At 53.9% G+C, this 17,555-nt stretch overlaps 1 protein-coding gene across 1 annotated transcript in view; it reads right to left on the bottom strand.

The window, feature by feature from the left end:
• The window catches only part of FAT2 (FAT atypical cadherin 2), a 67,707-nt gene extending 64,211 nt beyond the window's left edge, over window positions 1–3,496 (bottom strand). The window contains exon 1 of the mRNA XM_036240143.1: window positions 3,330–3,496. The gene's annotated coding sequence lies outside the window, so the exon portion shown is untranslated. The remainder of the gene's footprint in view (window positions 1–3,329) is intronic.
• Window positions 3,497–17,555: the final 14,059 nt, after the last annotated feature.

Raw genomic sequence — 17,555 nt, 5'->3', positions numbered from 1 at the left:
GTGGCTGAAAGGAAGTGGCTTAGCTTTTCTGAGTCTCTGTTTGTCTCCACGCTGGAAACAACAACGAGAGATCGAGGAGAGTGACAGACAGGCGGCAGGGCAGTTGTGCGGAGAGGAAGAGAAGGTGTGTGTGAAACAATCCAACCTGGTGACAGGTGCGTGTGTCCAACCTGGTGACAGGTGCAGAGAGGGGCTCAGGAAATCAGGTTTGCTCGGACATTTAAATCCCATGCTCAGAAATGACTCCATGGAATGACACACTGACCCAGGACACCAGCACCCACTAGCTATTGACTTTAGGCAAATAATTCAAGATCTATGGTTTCATCTGTAAAATAGGACCAATAATTCGTGAAGGTCGTTTCAGGGGACTCCTGAGGACCCTTCCGGCCGTACAGATAGGAGGTGGCATGTGCACAAGCGTGCATGCGTGCATGTGTGTGTGTGTGTGTTAGCGGGTGTTGCGAGAAGGGTCTGATTGATGTCCCCTGTCCTCTGAAGGGCAGCTTAAACTTGTTGTTGATCCCTAACTGTCTCCAGGGAGTGTGGGGGCAGTTTACTGGCCTCCAAGACTAACGACCCACATAGAAAACAGCATCGTCTCATTACCTGGATTCGGCAGAGGAAAGTGAAAAGATCCGGCTAATGGTCCTGCCTTCCCTGCTCACTCGCTGTGTGACCGGTCAGCTAACCAGCCTTCTCTGGTGAGGCCCCAGTGTCTCCATCTCTCGGACCCAGTCATCTCCAGGGTCCCTTCCACTCCCTACTCTTGTCTGTGGTTGGGTCGGGCTAACGCTTAGTCCCGCTAAGTGACAGTTCTCACCTATGATTTAGAAATGAATATTCATTCATTCTCGCAACAGATACGCAATGAGCTTCTTGTGCACCAGGCATGCTAGACACGGAGGCTCTAGCAGGACACAGCAGGAGAGAAAACAGCAAACAAAAGGTACACAGAACTACCATTCCAACCACGATGTGTCTTAGGAAGGAGTCCTTCAGGGCGCCGTGGGGGATCTCTGTCCCGGGGAGCAGAGAGGAGCTCAGTGGTGACTTCACGACCGCGAACATAATAAATAAGGCCCTGAGCATCTATGCGTTATCTCATGGAATTCTCACATCAAGTCTCTGAGAAAAGGACTATTATTAGCCAGGTTTTTCAAATGAGGAGGCTGAGCTTCAGGGAAGTTGTGGCCCAGGTCACACACGAATGCTTCCCGGGACCCGGACCCGCACTCTTGTACGCCTCCCAGAAACCCGCATTATCAACGTAAGCATCAGTGCCATTCTCCATAGAACCAGTAGCCTTGAGGTGTGGAGCTGGCTTAGCGTGTGCTGGGGGCCCAGGAAGCACAGGAAGCTTCCTGAGGCTCTGCCCTTCCCGCCCCGAAGAAACCCGAAAGGCAGGGCCCACCCAGAGAGTTCAGGAAGGTCCGAGCGCACCGCCTCGACGCCCTGCACACACTGGCTGTCTCTAAGGCTTGCCACTGGCCCCACGTTCTCCTCCCCCTGACCCCGCCCGGCCAGCAGCAGTGCTGGGGCCATGGCCTGTTGTGTGGCAGCTAGAAAGAGGAGCCCAGGCCAAGGGGAGGCCAGCTGCGCTCAGAGAACAGTGTGCAGGGAGTGTGGCAAGGTGGCCCGACTCGGAGGGTGGGTGTAGGGGCAGCTCAGGAATGTAAGGAGCCCAGCAGCCCCTCCCATAGAAAGCACGGGCTCTGAAAGGCAGTGTCCTTCTGGGTCTGGTTCCCTGGGTCTGTAAGGAGGCCACTAAGAGTCATGGGACCAGTGGGGAGTGCGATGGAGACCTCCGCTCCCTCTAGTTATTGCCCCATTTTACAGATGAAGAAACTGAGGCCCAGGGAGCTCGTGGAAGAGCGGGCACCTCTGTTTCACTCTTTCGGGCTGACCAACATCATGCACTCAGCACCTTCCTGCCGGAAGGGTAACCTGGTGCTCCTGGGGGAACCCCAACTGCCGTTTACTGACCATGGGACATTGAGCCCCTTGGGTCCCTCACCTGCAAAATGCAATCCTTCCTGCCCTGCCTACCTAACAGGCTTGTCGGGGTGAATCAAATACTTGCGGATCTTAATACTCCAACCACCTTATTTGACAAATAGGGAAATAGGTGCAAAGAGGCAGTCCAAGGCCACAGAGCCTGTGAGTCACAGGGACACAAATAATGACTTTCTCTTTTCACCTTCCCTGCTTAGAAAACTCAAAATTTTTCAAATGACCATGCATGCTCAGCCCAGGCCCCCCACACAGAAAGCACGCAGTGAATGTCAGCGATAATAATAGCTATTAGTGCGGAGAGGAGAGCGTTGTAAACCTGCCCGGGCTCAGCTGCCCATCTGTAAAACCCGCTGAAGAACAGAAACCCTGGAGTCCTGCGCCCACTTCCCCACCTCCCTCCTGTCTTTTGCGCCCAGGTCAGCTCAGGAGTGTGGCTGGGGACAGAGGCAGGCTTCCTGAGCCCTCAGCAAACCTGGGCACAGCCTCGCTGCTCCCCACATTGGGGCGACAGCATCCCCCCGCCCCCCAGTGGAGGGCGGAACTCTGGCCCGGTGGCTCAGCTCAGCGTTCCACTCCAGCTCTCCTGCCTCCAAAGATATGCATCAGATTCCTGCCTCCCCAGGACAGGGGAGCAGAGCTGCTCCCCCCCCCCACCTAACCCCAGTGTCGCCGCTGGTGCCTTGAAGACTCACAGCCTTTCATAGCCCTTAGAGACACCCCCATTCTACAGCCAGGAAAGCTGAGGTTCTAATCAGGGCGCCCCTCAAGAGTCGCCGGGGAGCCAGGGCTGGCCAGGCTATCTGACTCCCTCCTTCCCTGGCCTTACCAGGTGGCTTTGTCCGAGACAGGTCCCTGTGCCCCCGGACACACACAAGCAGCCAGCCCCTCTCCATTCCCTGCCCCAGACCTTCCCCCTAAAACCACGTGGAAAGTGGCCCTCACGTCCCCCTGAAGGCTCATCCCCAGAAAGCCCGTGCAGGGGATTTCATTCTTCAGGGACAAGAGTGCAACTTTCCACTCGTGCATGCATGACCTTGCTCCTCCACGAGATCCAAGTCCAGCCTTGTCCACTCCTGGGCCCCAGCCTCCCAGCCCTAGGCTCGGGCTGGCTACATCTCTGGCTTCATTCAGTGTACCTAGGTGATCAAGGCCCAGGTGTCCCTGTCCCACCCTCCGTGCAGGCTTCTGTCAGGTCTTGGTTCCGTCCCCCCTTTCCAAGAGCTCCCAATGCCCGCGCCTTCTCCAGGACAAGGCAGGGGAATGGATTAGCTTCGCACCCCTCCCCCAACAGCCCATCCTCCAGCAGTTCTTACCTGCGCCCTGCGTAGGGGACGGTGCCCCCAGCTGGGCGGCCGGGCTGCCGGGCTGGACCCCTTTGGCTAGCGCGGGGCTGCCGGGCTCAGGAGGGAGGTGCAGAGAGGGAGCAGGAAGGCACACTGCACACCGAAGAGGCTGCTGAGAAAGTTGGAGTAGGTGTGTCCCAGCCCAGGAGGAGGAGGAGGAAAAGGAGGTGGGAGAATTGAGGCGGATCATCCCCTCCTGCCAGCTCTGTCTCTCTGAGTGGGAGGGAGGGAGCCAACTGGTTTGTGGCCCAGAACTCACGGTGGGGAATCGAGTCATGGAAAATGACGGCTGGAAAGTGGCTGAGAAATCAGGCCCATCTCCACCTCCCTGCTCAGTCTTACAGAGGGATCCGCGAAGACCCCAGACAGGTAGCACCTGCCTGAGGACACACGGAGACCAGGACAGACCGGGAAAGGACCCAGGTGGCTGAGCTCTTGGGCCAGTGATCTCTCCACTGGCCCCTCCCCCATGCTACAGCTCGGAGAGCCACCCACAGCCCTCCCTCCCCCAAGGCCTGGTTCAGAACCCTGGCACTGCTGGTCCTAGCTCAGTACCCTCCGGTGAGTGACTTAATGAGCCTCAGTTTCCTCTTTTGAAAAGATGGAGATGATAAATCCCACCTCGCGAAGTTGCTATGGGATTAAACGAGATGAAGGTTGATGGAAAGTCCCTCATAAGAGGCAGTTCTTATTGTTATGAGCTGTGACTCCCTCCATAAATGACAGCCTCTCCAAGCTCTGGCTTCCCGTCTGTGAAATGGGGGAACAAGAATCTCTACTTCACAAGGTTGGACAGAGCCATGAGACAGATAATGAGTGTAAAGTGCAAAGCACAGTGCCTGGCTTCTTCCTGGGAAGCAAGACGTCTTGGTTTTGACATATTTTATGGGGTGCCTCTCTGCTCTGGCTCCCTACATATTCCAATGTGCTCCCCATGATGGGAACCAGAGTTTTAAGGGAAGGGAAGAATTAGACAGGAATTAGTCCGTCTCGCTCTCTCATTGCCACACTTTGTGTTATAGATGCATTCATTTGCTGGTTTCTTGCGCACACACAGGTGAGGCCCTGAACACCCCTTTTCCAGACACTGGGGTCATAGAGGGAAATGAAAGAGTTCCTGCCCCAGTGAGCTGAAAACGGCTCTGCAGCCATCCTGTCTAATTCCCCTCTCTCCCCAGGACTTGCAGCCCCTCTGCAGCTTTCCTGTGAGTCTTTGCTTGCACACCTCTCATTCCAGGGAGCTCATTACCTCTTCCAGCAGTCAGTTCTGACTGTTAACAATTCTACCTGATGGTCAGCTGAGCAGCCACCCTTGACCCTGGTTAATAATCGAGAATTCTACCTGTCTGTGTTATTACCGTTGTTAGAAGCTACATGACCCAAGGCCAATGGCTTGTATTTGCAAAGTGTTTGTTTCCTTATTTGTTACGTGGCTCACAGCTGCTGGGGTCGCTCAGGACACCGCTGCTTCCTCTGCCACGTGACGAACACCGAGGCCTGGCCCTGTGCCTTAGGACTTGGTTTCCTCGAAGTTCCGGCTGGACCTATGGGCACGTGGAACCGTTAAGGTTCATGAAGCTCTTGGCTGCATCCCAGCTCTTGGGACATGCTCATTCCTGGAGTTGCTGCAGCCGGTGTGGGCTGCGCCCTTGGCGATCTGTCACCAGCATCAGGAATGACCACGGGCGTCAAGCAGGCTGCTGCGGTGTGTTGCCCAAGATGTCCAGAGGTGCTCCCGGAGAGCAAGGTTCTCCCGGGTCTCCCTCCCCCAAGCTGCCTCAGCCCTGCATGAGGGGCCGAGGGGTTTGCAAGGTGAGGGGAGCTGCCGTGATCAACTCCAGTGGGGAGGCTGAGCCGGGCAATTATCCACTTGGCTGATGGCCGCCCGAGTCTCCGAGTCTGGGCCGGTTAGGCATTAACCCGAGGGAGGGTGGCTGAGCAGCCCCACGAGCCCTTTGACTAGTCATGTGTGGAGTGGCGGGCGACCGTCTTCCTTCGGGCCCCACCTGGGCCCAGTGCAGGGACTGTCTGCAGCCTGGGTGGGGGGGATGAGTGTTGGGATGGATTGCAGAACCCCATCATGCTGACATTCACCCCCTCCTCTCCAGTTCCCCTGTCACTCCTGACCCGGGCCCCCATCTTTCTCCTCCCTGCTGGCCCCAGACCCAGCTCGGTCCTCTGGCCTCTAGTTCCTATGCACCAGGAAATGGACTCCTGAGTGTCCCCCAAGCGTGCTTGGGAGCTTCTCATTCCCAGGCCCCAGCTCACGGCACCACCTCGCCTCTGTGAGCTCTCCTGACCCGGCCCTGTCCGGATCCATTAGTGATGATAACAATAATAGCTAATCTATATGCCAGGCGCTCCTCAGCACTCTGCTGGGATTATCTGCATTCTCTGACCACCACAACGGATGGGGCGCTGTTACCATTCTTTACTCTTCAGATGAAGAAACCGAAGCTCACAAAAGCTTTAATCACTGGCCCTAGGTGGCTGGTCTGAAGCCGGCTGAGCTTCCAGCCCCAGTCGGCCCGAACCTAACCACTGAGCTGCACTGCCCTGGGTCTCTCCTTCCGACCTGCACTCCCGTGTGACCTCTGCTGTGTGTCCCCGTCTCTGTGCTCCTCTCTTCACTTCAGGTCCAGCCCGACTCCATTTTAAGCCCCTCAGGGATGGATCTCTGTCTAACCCAGTGGTTCTCAGCTGAGGCTGCACATTAGTACCCCCAGGAGTCGGGGTGGGGAGGCCAAGGGGGGGCTTCTTCAAATCCTGATGCTCAGACCCCACCCCAGGCCAATGACATGAAACTCCCTGGGGGTGGCCCCGCATCAGGGTTACTACACAGGGGCAGGCATGTTGTAGGCACCAAAAGGAATGTCCTCTGACTCTGAATCCCCTTCTGGCCCCGTTTCCTGAGCTCGGGGAAGCAGGTATTGAACTCTGATCTCTGACATCTAGTTCTGAGGTTCTACGGGTCTGATACTAAGGAGCACGCTGCAGGCTTCTAACGCAAGGCCAGGAGCTCGTCGCTGTCCACGCCCTGCTTGCCAGGAAAGCTGCCCTCTCTGCTGCGGGCTGGCCGAGCTGTTCCTCCCTGCTTCCCAAGCCTTCCCGCGTTCACCGAGGGGTGGCGAGTATAAAGGGGGCCTGAGCCGTGGTGAAACCTCTCAGCAGGTAGCAAATTTCAGGGTGCCCGCAGAGTCTGGAAGCACAGATAGTATTATTTTCATTTTTAGCAGACTGAGCCCCTTTGCTTCCTTCTGGGGCAGGCTGAAGGCTCAGGTTCATGATCATAGACATAAATCATCAGAGACAGCACATACAGATGCGTGTGCAGCGTGGGTGGGCCAGTGTCCTCACTGGCTCAGGACTGAGGGGTTCCCAGGATGTGGGACTTTCAGTGCTAGAACTGGGAGGGCCCAGGGGAAGTGGACCGGTCGGCCCCCCAGGGGAGGGAACTGCTGCGTTACTACATTACCCACACCTGTTGCACGCCCAGAGGAGGTGCCAAGAGACTGGTGGTCCACCCTGGAAGACCAGTCTCGAGAGAAGAGTCCGCTCACCGGGAACAGTTGGCTGACAGACTGGTTACACTGAAGCGATGTGTTCAATGAACATGACATGCAAACTGTTGTTTTCTGGGTAAGGGCTCCTTCGTCGGACTGTGCTCTCCCCTGGGAGGGTCGCGTAGCAGGATGGGAGTGAGGCTGGGAGACAGGCACAGGGCAGAGACCTTAGAGTCCGGTCTGCGGACCTGTGGACGGAAAAGGCTCCAGAGGCCTGGCTGTCAAAGGGACATGATGCCTTTGAGGAGGATGAAGTCATCGGGGGCTGAGGCCACCTGGCTGCTTTCGGGCTGCAGCCGAGAGGGAGAAGCAGAAGGTGGAAGGCAGGTGGGACGTGGGGGCTGAGCCTGGGAGGCCAGCTCTGCGGCTGACAGACGGGACCCAGCGGGAGTGGGAACGGCCAGCCCTGGCGTTGCCTGGGGTGCCTGGGAATGTAATCAAACACCCAGCAGACCCGCTGGCCATGGGCATCTGGATACCACCGGGCTCTCCAGCTCATCCCGACCCCCAGCTGGCAGTTCTGACAGGCTCCTGCCAGGATGAGCGTCCGGCCCTGTTGGCCGGGCCGGTGAGCATGAGCTCATCTGCCACCAATCCAGCCTGCAGTGGGCCTGCCCCGGGCTGGTGCTGGTGGGCGGGGCTCTGGTGCTGAGGGCTCCTGGAGCCTGGCAGGCTGCTTCAACGGCCTTGGTGAGGTCACCCCATCAGGAAGCCCGGGAGGTGGACTCGAAACAGAATCTCTGATGTTCTCCCCACCCTGACCGGCCCCAGACTTGGGGCTCTGATGTGGCCCTGGCCCTGGGAACCAGTACCTCCCAGGCCCCCTTCTTACAGCCATGAACTACATTTCCAGCCTCATGTCCCATTTCCCCTATTATACAATAGCAACAGTAACCGTGGTGGCACTAAGAACTAATATTTGTTATAATTTAAGTACATCATTTGCTTGAGTCCTCAAATACTTCCTCCTCATGACGGTCTCATTTTGCAGAGGAAGACGCTGAGAGTCAAAGAGGTTTAAGTAACCTTTCCAAGGTCATCCTACCCTTAAATGGTAGAGCCAGGATTTGGACCAAGTTCATCTAGCTCCAAAACCTGAGCTCTTAGCCTCCACCCTAATGTTATGCTCCCACCAGGTCACAGGACTGGGACCCACGAGCATGCCACGTGCGTCCTGAGAGGCCCTGCACTGGATTCAGCGCTCTGCTGTCTCTATCTTGCAAATCTCAATTTATTTTTTTATACATTTTTTAAATTGATTTGAGAGAGAGGAAAGGAGAGGGAGAGAGAGATAGAAACATCGATGAGAGAGAACATCGACTGGCCACCTCCTGCATGGCCCCCACTGGGGACTGGACCCACAACCTGGGCATGTGCCCTGACCGGGAATCGAACCGGCGACCTCTTGGTGTGTGGATCGATGCTCAACCACTGAGCCACGCTGGCCGGGCGCAAATCTCAATTTTGAATAAGGTTCCCACATGGGTGTTTCGCCCTGGGCCCCGCAGATGATGTCCCTGGTTCTGCGGATCAGGCAGTTTACTGCTCCCCAGTCTCCGCCCAGCTCTCCATCCGCCCACACCTTCTTGGTGTCCACAGGTTGCTCGCTCAGCAGGCTCTCCTAATCCCGCCACCATGCTTCCCGATGCACTGCGAGGGGCTCCGTGCCCTTGCAGAGCACAGGTTGCTCTGTCCGGTCTCAGTGAGGTCAGGGCGGGATGTCACCCCGTGGTCCTCAGCCCCCGGGCCGCACTGAGCGGAGCACAGGGTGAGGGTCGGTCTTGAAGTCAGACAGCTGGATTCACACCCAGCTCTGCCGTCTCAGTCTCGCAACCGTGAGGCCTTGGACAAGTTACAAAACCGCTCTGGGAAGCTGCTTTCCCATCTGCCAAATGGAGGTGGTAACAGTTCTTACCTCGTGGGGGTTGTCGGGATTACATAGGTGCTGAATCGGCGAAACACTAAGCACTGTGCCTGAGGCTGAAATGGCAGTTTCCTGGATCAGTTTGGTGCCTGATGTATCCACGAATTTCCTATAGCTCTTCGCGTCCTGCTAATGAAAGGTGATAAGTGAAGAAGATGGCGAGGTGTGGAATTACTTTGGAAGAGCCACGGTGTCACACGGGTGGAGAAATAGGACATGATTTTACAGATGAAGAAACTGAGGCCTGGTGAGACGTGCTGGCCTGTCCAGGCCCCGCAGACCGCCCGCTGGTCTCCGGGTGCTTGGGCCCTGCGGGGTCACTGCCAGGCCAGCAGGGCAGAGGCCCTCGGGGCAGGAGTCTGCTTTCTGCTGCCTGAGTTTGGGAGGCAGCTCTGGCAGCCCAACCAGCCCTGTCTCCCTGGCAGCCGCATTCCAGACATTCTGCCCAGGCTAGAAAGAGGCTGGCCCTGAGGGGAAACCCTGGATCCCTGGCCTAGACGGGGCCAGGCCGCGTCTCCGGAACGGGCTCGCTGGCCACTCCGGATTCCTCAGCACTTCGAGCTCTCCTCCTGGGCAGGCCTCAGGCCCACCCCAGGCTCGAGGTTCAGGCAGGGTCGCTCAGGGGAAGACCAGTAGTCCAGGAGCTGTCTAACCTCAGACTGGCGGAATCATCTGGTGGGAGTGGAGGAGTGTTAACAATGCTCATTCTAGGCTCCACGCCCCCATCCTGGAGGGGCCCACGGCTCTGAATTTTTAAACGAGCCTCCAAGAGGGCGCAAAACAAGGTCTGGGAGCCATGATTCAGTCCACTGTGTACATGAGAGGAGGATGCTAAGGTCAAGAGAGGGAAGGGATTGCCCACAGTGCCCCAGCAACAAGGCTGTCCGGACGGAGCCCCTGCGCCTGCTGGACATGGGAGGGCTCAGGGGCAGAGGAATCCAGGCACGTAGCAGGGCTGAGAACAGAGCAGCTCACCGTTAGAGAGATGGGCAGCACTTGCGCCTTCTCCCGCCATCGCCGTCGCTGTGCCTCCTCCCCCGCCGAGGCTGCTAACCAGCCTAACTCAGGGTGCCAGAGCCCCAGCCTCTCACACTGGATCTGGGCATCCCCCCACCCCTCCTCTGTCTACTGTCCTGTGGGTTCCCTCTTCGTGTCACTGTGTACGAGAGACAGCACTACTGAGAGTAAAACATCCTGGGCTCACGTCGCAACTCAGTCACTGCCGTGCTGTGTGGCCTTAGGCAAGTTCCTTACCCTCTCTGAGCTCAAGTTACTCACCTGTGCAATGGCGGACTAGATCAGCTTGTCTCAAAGCGCAGTTCATGGATCAGCTCCACAGAAGCCCCCAGAAACTCTGCTAAAATGCAGACTCTCAGACTTCCAGTCAGATTTTGGAGAAATCTTTTTATTTAAATTTTGCACTTCCACAAGTAATACATGATATGTTTTCCTTATAATAAAACGTTACAGTAAAGGCTAAAGCCCTCTTTGCTGCCGCCACCAATACCTTCTCCAAAGGCAACCGATATGATCATTTAGGTGCATAACCTTTCTAGACATGTAGATTCATACATAAATATACCAGCAGGAAATACAGCCGGGCGGGGCGGCAAAAGTAGGTTTACAGTTGTTCACATGGAAAATAATGCAAAATCATTAATAAACAAAACAAGAATAAGCTCAGTGTTTCATGTAATCACAACTGTAAACCTACCTTTGCCCCACCCTGCCTAGAGCATTCGGGCTTTTGTTTGTTTTCTGGGGGGGGGAACGTGATTTTTAAAATAGTATGTTGTATGCATTCTGCATTTTTTTCACTCGACAGTGTGTCTCAACAGGGTCGAGACAGGAATTTTTCATGGAGTCCATGTAGATCTCTCACTCCCAGCTTCCCAGGTTGTTCTGGGGCTCGCTCCAGTTTGAGAACCTCTGAGCTCGATCAGTTCTGACATCACATCTTCAGAGTCTGATTTTGACGTCGGGTAGTGGGGGAGTCAGCAGGATATGTCCCAGGAATGAGGCGATGTCTGGCCTCATTGGAGCGTCCTTGGCCCTTGAAGCTGGATTTCACTGCTCAGATATTCTCTACGGAGGGTGTGGTCCCCTGGGATCCAGCTAAGGTGTCCTATTCCCTTTCCTGAGAATCCTCAGGGCAACCCCCTTCCTCCCATGCCAGCCCCTGGTCACCCTGATGTCATTTCTGCAGATGAGGCTGACTCACACTCCCTGCCACCCGGAGGCAGCTCCCCCTGGCTCTCGATGGAGCCTAACTGGTTTGACTTGGTGAGGTGCCCTGTGGTGTACTAACACCTCCTATTTGGGGACCTTCGAGCACACGCTGTCTGGCTCTGTGGGGAACTCAGGAGCTAGCTGGGTCCCAAGCAGTGGCGTTCTCTTCGCTGTGCCCAAGGTTCTGCCCCAGCTGTGGGACCTTGAGCAAGCCCCGTCCTTCTCAGGGCTCTCCTCTTTCTAGCCGTAAAACTAGGTCATGCTCATTCATTTCTATGCCTGGAAATGACCCAGTGAGCAAATCTATGCAGGGTTTGTTAAATGAACAAAAGTCGAAAAGTCTGTTCCAGCGCTAAGGACTATGAATTCAAGCCAACCAGTGGGAACAAAATGCTTACCATGTGCATAGCCCCAGTTTGGGAACTGAGGGGGACGGAACCCTAGACAAGCCACGCCTCCCGCCCTTGAGCTGCAAACAGTTGGGGTCAAGTCGTCCAGGGAGCCAGTCTTTCCCTGGAGTCTGGCATGGGGCAGGAGTGGGACCAGGTCAAGGCAGTCAAGGAAGGACAAGGGGGCCGCTCACCAGCGATCAGGGAAGAGTGTGAGTCAGGAGAGAGGCAGGTAGATCATGGTCACACAGACGAAGTGTCCTGCAAAGAGGTCAGAGGAGAAAGGGTCAGTGGGAAGGTGAGGTATATGGAGAGTGGAAGCAGGAGACACGCAGAAGAGCACGCAACACATGGCAGGCTCTGCATAAACATTTGCTACGCTGAATAGACAGATTGTTATAGAGACCAAATCATGATAAATGGATACAAGAAATAGACGAGTGTATTAAACAGATGACAGGAATTAGCTGACAAAAGTAAGTTAGCAATGCGTGGGTGGATGGACCCACGGATGGATAGATGGGTGAATGGATGATGGACAAATGGATGGGCAAGCAGAGAGACAGATAATCTTGGTCCAGGATCATTGGATTTAGGGTCCGATGTTCAAGTTTGGTTTGGGGCCCTTCTGCTTACTGACTCTTACTGGCCATGTGACCCTAAGGACTTTGAGCTGAACACAGGGATGACCGGTCCAGCTTATCACGTTGCCTGAACTAGCAGATGAGACGGATCTCTGCGTAGAGGAACACGCAATGGTCAGAGGATAGTGGTTAGAAGCACATCTAAAGGACTTCTCGACCCTAGACACACATCAGTAGCACAATACAGGAGACTCGCAATTGTATCTAAAGACTGACTGATAGAGGAATAGATGGAGGAGCTGGAATACGTATTACGCAACAGCAGCTCCTACCCCATGAAGTAACGGTTGAGCAGACCAAGGGCCTGAGTTTGGGGCTGCTTGAGGCCAGTGTCTGGCTTCCTTTTGTTTCACCATCCAGAACACGCCACTCCTGGCCGACCATCACACCTGCTGCCCGATGCTCCGCTCTGCTTCCCTCTTCAGAATCACCTTGCTGTCTCAGCCTCGCGGGCAGTATCCAGAGTCCACCGGTACCAGCATCACTCGGACGCCTACTGACACATCTGGATCCGGGGGTCCCACGCTGTCCGGTAAATCAGAGTACCTTGATGTGCCCAGGCTGACGATCCCACAATCCCCAGGGATTGTTCATTCACGGTCTGTTCATGTTGCTGCTGCTGTTGCCCAGTTTCACCGCTTGCAGCCTGGCAGGGTTGAGGCTTGAACCTAGCTCTCCTGCTGCCCCTGCCAGGGCCCAGAGGCAAGGAAATGGCCCAGTGACCTCTCCATGGCCCTCGGCTGGGAGATTCCAGACTCCTCAGCAGCTCCCAGACACAAGCCGCTCCAATTGCCTGAGGATTCGTGCTAAGCCCTCCAGGCTGCTGCTAGGATCCTAGAAAACCCAGGGATAAGGGAGGCCTAATGGAGATAAGTGGTTCTTGTTCCTCCTCCCATCTGGCTGCTGCACAGATGGAGGCCACACGGATGCCGACACTGACGTCCCAGGCGCGGAGCCATGGGGCCGTGCAGGAGAAGCAGAGCCGCTCGGTGCCCACAGGAACCCGGGCTGTCGAGGGCAGCTGTGCCCGGCCCCAGCCGCTCATTGGGATCATCTGTGGAGCGTTCCAGTTAGCGGGTGAGGCAGGTGCCCCGAGACAGCGTTACATTTGTGAGAAGTCATTGTAGGGAGATGTGAGCATGCAGCCGAAAGAGAGGCTACCTCTAGTGTTTCCATTCCGCAGATGAAGAGCATGACGTTCACCAGGAGGGAGGGAAGCTTGCCCCAAGGCGCACTGCGAGTTAGTGGCAGAAAGGGAAATCGAGTCCTTTTCCAGCCTCCACCTCTTTGCACTTGACTTTTCGTCCCTTCCTCCACTCACTCAGCAAATGCGATGGAGCTCCTTCGAGACGCCAAGCACTGCCCTGGGTGCGGGGAGCGCAGCAATGAGCAAGACAGACAAACATCCTGCCTTCTTGACCCCCCACTGGGAGGAGACAGAAAATAAACACAGCAGCAACTCGATCATTTGGAGGATTTGAGCCAGCTGTGTCTCTAGGAAAACTAAAGCAGAGAAAGGGCCACAGGAGCTCGGGGGCTGCTCCAGTCGGGCGGCCAGGGAAGGCCACTCTGAGCCCATGACCCCGGGAGGGCACCCGGGCCGATTAGGGGCCAGCCACCCAGACCAGAGGGGGAGCACTCCAGGCAGAAGGAAGAGCGCAGCCAGGCCACGTTCTGTGCTGTGTCCAAGGCGCGACCCTACGCCACTCTGAACCAAGGGAGCCACACACCGGAAGGTAGCTTGAGGTATTTATCTTTTCGGTTTCTGTTACGGTTTTTGCTTGGTTGGCGTCCATCTGCTGTACTGCATGGAAGCCTGGGAGAGAGGGGGCGCTGGGGGGTCTCGTTCGCCACTTCACCCCGACAGGGTGTGTTGCTGTGAAGGGAGGGGGACAGCGGCAGGGGAGGAGATTCTGGTGAAGATGTGGAAAGTAAGAGTGTTTACCTCCGAGTACTCAGCTGACAGTCAACAAGACTCTGCAAGATGCCAGTTGGTTACCCAAAGTAACAAAGCCTCCCTCTTACCTGCCATAATTACTCCACTTAGTTCATTAAAGGATTATCCCAAGACGGGGGTGGGGGGAGCCCAACCTGGGAGTTCTGGCAGCAGCACGACTCCTCCAAGGCTGCAGGGAGACCTGGGGACCTCGACTGTGGCCACAGCAGTCTGGCCGGGGTCCGAGGCGAGGCTCTACTGTCTGCTCCTGAGTGCCTGTGTGACCTTGGGCAGGTTTCCTCCCCCCTCTGGCTCGCTTCTCTCATCTGTGCAAGGAATGAGGGTGGGCCAAAGAGGGGTTCAGCACCCTGGCTGGTTAGATCAGCGGTTAGAGCATCGGCCCACGAATCAATGAGTCTCAGGTTCGATTCTGGTCAAGGGCACATACCTCAGTTGCGATTCGTCCCGGCCCTGGTCGGGGTTGTGTGGGAGGCCACCAGTCAATGTGGCTCTATCACATCGATGTTTCTTTCTCTCTCTCTCCCTCCCTCCCTCCCACTCTAACTGATGATAAATAGAAATGTATCCTCAGGTGAGGAATAAAAAAAAAAAAGAGTGGTCTCAAACTATGCTCGAAAAAGCCCTAGAGTCCCCAGGAGGGATTAGGGCTGCGTTGGTGGCAGGGCAGCAGATGGGAGACGGGACAGGGAGAAGTGAGACCCCACAATCCTCAACCAGAAGGCCCCAGTTGAGTCATCTCACACTCTGGGTTTCTCCATAAACAGGGATATGTGCCGTGATAATGAAGATGAACAGCCCTCCCCTGTTGTCGGCGGATTACATGGGTGATGCATGTGGAACGCTTAGTGCAGAACCCCGTGCGTGCTCGCGTCTCGGGTTTACAGATGAGGAAACTGAGGCTCTGAGCCATTAAATAACTTACCCAGACTCTGATCCAAGATGCAGACGCTTGCAGTGAGGCCCCGGGGTCGTCACTTTGAATCCTCCTTTGATTAAGAGGACAGCTGTGTCCTATTGAACGCACAGGCTCTTGGGGGCTCTACTTTGCACTCACACTGTGGGCTCAGGGCTTAAGGGTTGTTGAAGGAAACAGTGCACAGGGAATGCTTGACATAGTATTTGGCTTATGGTAAAGGCTTAATAGTCATTAGCCATTATTATGAGTATTTGTATTTTAATTTTGTGTGAAGACTGATTCCACTTCTCAGATGTGTCTGGAAAGGACTGGAGCAGCTCGTTCCTACGCTTCCAGCCCTGGCCGGCTCCTTCTAGAAGGCAGGGATGGGGCTGTGGGCCAGCAGCACCTGCCCCCGGGGGGCTGGCCAGCAAAGGCATCTCCGCTAGTTTTTACAAAATGAGAGAAAGGACAAGCCAGTGAGATGGTCATCAAGCTCACTTTATTTCATGCAAAGGACTGTCCGTGGATCAGAGATGACAACTATCTAACAATAAAAACGCTGGGTGACTTCTGAGCACTCGCCTATGCCCTGGGCACCTTGCACCATGTTCTCGTTTAACCCCTGCAACATGTCCATATAGTTGAGGAAACTGAGGCCCAGCACCATCAACCAGTTTGTCTGAGGTCCACGGCTGGAGAGTGGCAGAGCTGGAATTCACACCGAGGACGTCAGGACAGCGCGCTTAACCAATATGCTGTCTGTCCGGAGGCCCACTTTTATGCTCAACAGCTTTATTGAGATGTAATTTACATCACGTAAAGTGAACCCACTTCAAGTGTGCGAGTCAGGGGCTTTCGGTTTACTTACAGAGTTATGCAGTGATCGTCATACTCTAACTGTAGGACCTTTTCATCATGCCAAAAAGAAACCTCCCACCCATTACCGCACGGCCCAGTGCCCATCCCTCACCTCCAGCCCCTGCCAACCACTAATCTGCCCTCTGTCTCTGTAGATGAACCTATTCCAGACATTTCAAATAAATGCAATTATACTATATGCGTTCTTTTGTTACTGGCTTCTCTCACTGAGTATAATGTTCTTGAGGTTCATCCATGTGATAGCGTGTATCCGTATCTCATTCCTTTCTATGATAAATCAATTACATTGTACGGGAAACCTCACTTTGTTTATCCATTCATCAGTTGATGGCCATTTGGGCTTTTTTTGGTTTTTTAGCTATCGGGAATAATGCTGCTACGAACATTTGTGTATGAAAGTTTTGTGGTTGGTTTGTTTTGGGGTTTTGGTGGACACGTGTTTTCATTTCTCTGGGTAGATACGTAGGAGTAGAGCGGCTGGGTCATATAATGAGTCTATTCTTAACATTCTGAAGAATTGCCAAGCTGTTTCCCAAAGCAGCCATTTTGCAATCCCACTAGCAGGGTATGAGGGATCCGATTTCTCTACATCCTTGTCGACATTGGTTATTACCCATTTCTTGATCACAGCTGTCCTGGTAGGTGGGAAGTGGGACCGCACTGTGGTTTCGATTTGCATTTCTCTAAGGACTGAGCACGCATCTTTTCACGTGCTTATGACCATTCGTGAATCTTCTTTGGAGAAATGTCTGTTCACATCTCTTGCCCATTTTTAAATTAGGTTGTTTGTCTTTATGTTACAGAGTTGTAGGGGTTTTTTAAATATAATCTGGATACGACTCTGATCATATATATAATTTGCAAATATTTTTTCCCATTTTGTGGGTAGTCCTTTGACTTGCTTGATGATGTCATTACAAACACAAAAGTTTTTCATTTGGATGATGTCCAATATATCAAGTTTTAAAATTGTTTATGCTTTAAGTGTTATACCTAGGAAATCATTGCCTAATCCACGGGTATAAAGATTTATCCCTACATTTTCTAAGTGTTTATAGTTCTTTAATTTAGGTCAATGGTCCATATAGAGCTAAGTTTTGTATACAGTGAAATATAGGAGTCCAAATTCATCTTTTGTGTTTGCATAGCCAAATGTCCCAGCACTGGTTGTTGAAAAGACTATTCTTTCAACACTGAATTTTCTTGGCACCCTTGTCAAAATCAAGAGACCATAAATGTAAGGGTTTATTTCTGAACTCTCCATTTTCTTCCATTGACCTATACGCTTGACCTGATTCTCTAGCTTCTAGTGACTTTTGAAATGAGGAAGTATGAACCCTTCAACTTTGTTCTTTTTTCAAGATTGTTTTTAGCTTTTCTGGGTCCCTCGCATTTCCATATGAACTTTAGAATTAGCTTATTAAATTCTGCAAACAAAAAAAAAAATTAGGTCTCACTTTTAAGAGAGTTCTTTCTCTTATGAAATAAGATGGTAGAACACAGTAACTACATTTTTTTAAGTGACCATATTTGACAAAGAAAAGCAATCCTATATTGGGCCCCCAAAATTGTGAGGGATTTTACCAGTCTATGAAATCCAAAAGCGACTTAGAAAGTCCTGGAGGATGGGCCAGATTTTGAGGGAGGACAGAGAATGTGCACCGCCGGGGAGGAGGAGGAAGATGGGAGACACTGAGGGCATCCAGGAGGGAT

The sequence above is a fragment of the Molossus molossus genome, unplaced genomic scaffold (genome assembly GCF_014108415.1).
Source record: "Molossus molossus isolate mMolMol1 unplaced genomic scaffold, mMolMol1.p scaffold_m16_p_4, whole genome shotgun sequence".
Classification (NCBI taxonomy): Eukaryota; Metazoa; Chordata; class Mammalia; order Chiroptera; family Molossidae; genus Molossus; species Molossus molossus.
The sequence above is the reverse complement of the archived record's forward strand: the minus strand, read 5'-3'. Positions and strand labels throughout refer to the sequence as shown.